This window comes from Octopus bimaculoides, chromosome 5 (assembly GCF_001194135.2).
Source record: "Octopus bimaculoides isolate UCB-OBI-ISO-001 chromosome 5, ASM119413v2, whole genome shotgun sequence".
Classification (NCBI taxonomy): domain Eukaryota; kingdom Metazoa; phylum Mollusca; class Cephalopoda; order Octopoda; family Octopodidae; genus Octopus; species Octopus bimaculoides.
Window position 1 is genome coordinate 3,610,063 of NC_068985.1, and position 2,600 is coordinate 3,612,662.

The 2,600-nt window shown below is 41.7% G+C and overlaps 1 protein-coding gene across 1 annotated transcript in view; it reads left to right on the forward strand.

Moving 5' to 3' along the window:
* The window catches only part of LOC106867831 (uncharacterized), a 40,250-nt gene that overhangs the window by 16,435 nt on the left and 21,215 nt on the right, over positions 1 to 2,600 (forward strand). The gene's annotated exons all lie outside the window — the stretch shown is intronic.

A 2,600-nucleotide genomic window follows, 5' to 3' on the forward strand; every position in this document is an offset into this window, starting at 1 on the left:
GAATGCAGTCGGAACGTCAAAACAATTTGGAAACTCATTATGAAATAAAAATGTTGTGTTAAACTGGACAAAAACGTGACAGAAGATTATGAAATGCTCCAGACTGCTTTTGGATTAAGCTGTGTGAGTTGAACATCTGATTTTGCTAGAAGAAGAGGTCCGAGCGTTGTAAGGAGGAGGTGAGAGATAATGAGAGGTGTGTGAAGGAAAAGAACGACTGAACTTGGGAGCTAGTTAAGAAAGTTACCATTTTCTGAATGAAAACCGTAGTGTGTCTTTAATGAGAATAAACGTAAAGTTTAGAATTGGTGTGGGACCTGTACACAGAATTATTCATGAAGGTCTGAACATGCGTAAAATTTGTCTAAAGTTTGTTCACAGGGTGCTCAGTGATGAACAGAAGGGAAAACGCGTTGGTGACAGCGAGGAGATGGTTGAGCTCATTACCCCCAATCTAAGAGGTTTGAGTCTCTGGTGATCGCTCACAAAGGCTGGATCTTGACACTAAGAGACAGAGTACCCAATAAGAGCGTCCTGGTTTCCCCAGACTCAAGAAGACCAAGCAAAACGAATCCACCGGAAAATTCATGCTAATTTCGTTTTTCGGCCTTTACCCACTGGGTTTCCTCTGGTCAAACAGTCAAGAAAGGGTACTTTGTGGAGGTTTTGAGGGAGTTCAGGAAGAGATTTCCTTTCAAAAGACCATAACTCTTCCACTCGGATCGGTGGCACCTGCACCAGGACAATGCACCAGTTCTTAATCCTATCCTGGTGACCAACTACTTGATAGAGGTGGGCAGTAAAAATGACCTTGCTCCCTCTGGCTTTTGGTTGTACCTCAAACTGACGGGCATTTTCAATGGCAGTCATTTTGTACACATTGATTAGATGAAGATGATTGTGAAAAGGGTGCTGGACACGATCACACTGGAAAATGTCCATGGGGCCTTCACGGAGTGGCTGAAGTGCTACAGCAAATGCATTGATTTGGTGTGAGACCTGTACACAGAATTATTCATTAAGGATCATACTTAGAAGGAGATTAGAGTTTTGCACTCCTTTGAAATTAACAAATATCTTTCTTGAAAAAAGCTTCAAAACACACACACACACACACACACACACACACACACACACACACACACACACACACATGTCTGTATTATTTTATCTTTTAGATGTAAAGTGTAGTTTCAAAATATTTCAAGAAGAAAATAGTAATGTTGTTTGTAATGAAGATACAAATAGCGAAAATATTTAATTATCCATTAAAACAAGGCGGGATACAAATGATGAAAGATAGCGTAAGATTGAATCGCAGACAGAGATGAGATAACGGTTGTTGTAGGGTGGGGGATATAAACTTGTATTGATTTTGAAAGGAGATGGATGAAAATAACACTGTGATGTTGAAGTGAAGAGTGGTAGAACATTAGGAAGAGATGGGGGAGGTGTGTTGATGCTAAGAACCAATGGTAAAGGTTAAAATTTTAAAAGGATATTTAAGATGTGATAGGTTATTGAGAAAAGATTTTTTAAAAATACGAATTAAAATAGCAATATGTTTTTGAAGTGAAGTTTGAAAGGACACTAGGATAGGAAGGAAAGACGCGTTGGCGGATGAGGACGAATAGTAAAGTGAGATTTCCATGCCTTGCTTCGTATTGTTTAAATAGGACCAATCAGGAATTCAACTACTTGTTTGAAATCGGTATCATATGCCAGTCCTAGTGGAGGTGCAATGGCCCAGTGGTTAGGGCAGCAGACTTGCAGTCGTAGGACTGCGGTTTCGATTCCCAGACCGGGCGTTGTGAGTGTTTATTGAGCGAAAACACTTAAAGCTCCACGAGGCTTTGGCAGGGAGTGGTAGCGAACCCTGCTGTACTCTTTCACCACAACTTTCTCTCACTCTTTCTTCCTATTTCTGTTGTACCTGTATTTCAAAGGGCCAGCCTTGTCACACTCTGTCACGCTGAATCTCCCCGAGAACTACGTTAAGGGTACACGTGTCTGTGGAGTGCTCAGCCACTTGCACGTTAATTTCACGAGCAGGCTGTTCCGTTGATTGGAGCAAGTGGAACCCTCGACGTCGTAAACGACGGAGTGCCAACCACATGCCAGTCCTTCAACAAATGCATGTCACGTGTACACATTATTTGAATCTACACGAAGCATCAGTGACTAGCCTCGTTGCGCTGATTTACTGGCATTCAATGTCAAACACAGCCCCAGAAATATACCAGTTATATCATTTACAATACTTTTTTTCTGTTTAACGTGCTACAATTTTTTTTCCCAGATGCTCGCAGAACCAAAAGGTATCCATAATACTTCGATCAGCACATCCATTACCTTTAGATTCGAAACCCCACTCATGGATTTCAACGACACGCATCGTTTAACTTTTATATATGCTTACATAAACGGTTTGCTTCCCAACCTGATGGATCCGGGTTCAGTGCCATTGCACAGCACCTTGGACAAGTAGCAACAAAAGCCTTGTCGGTGGATTTGGTTGACAGAAACTGAAAGAAACCTGTTGTACACACACACACACACACACACACACACACACACACACACACACACACACACACACA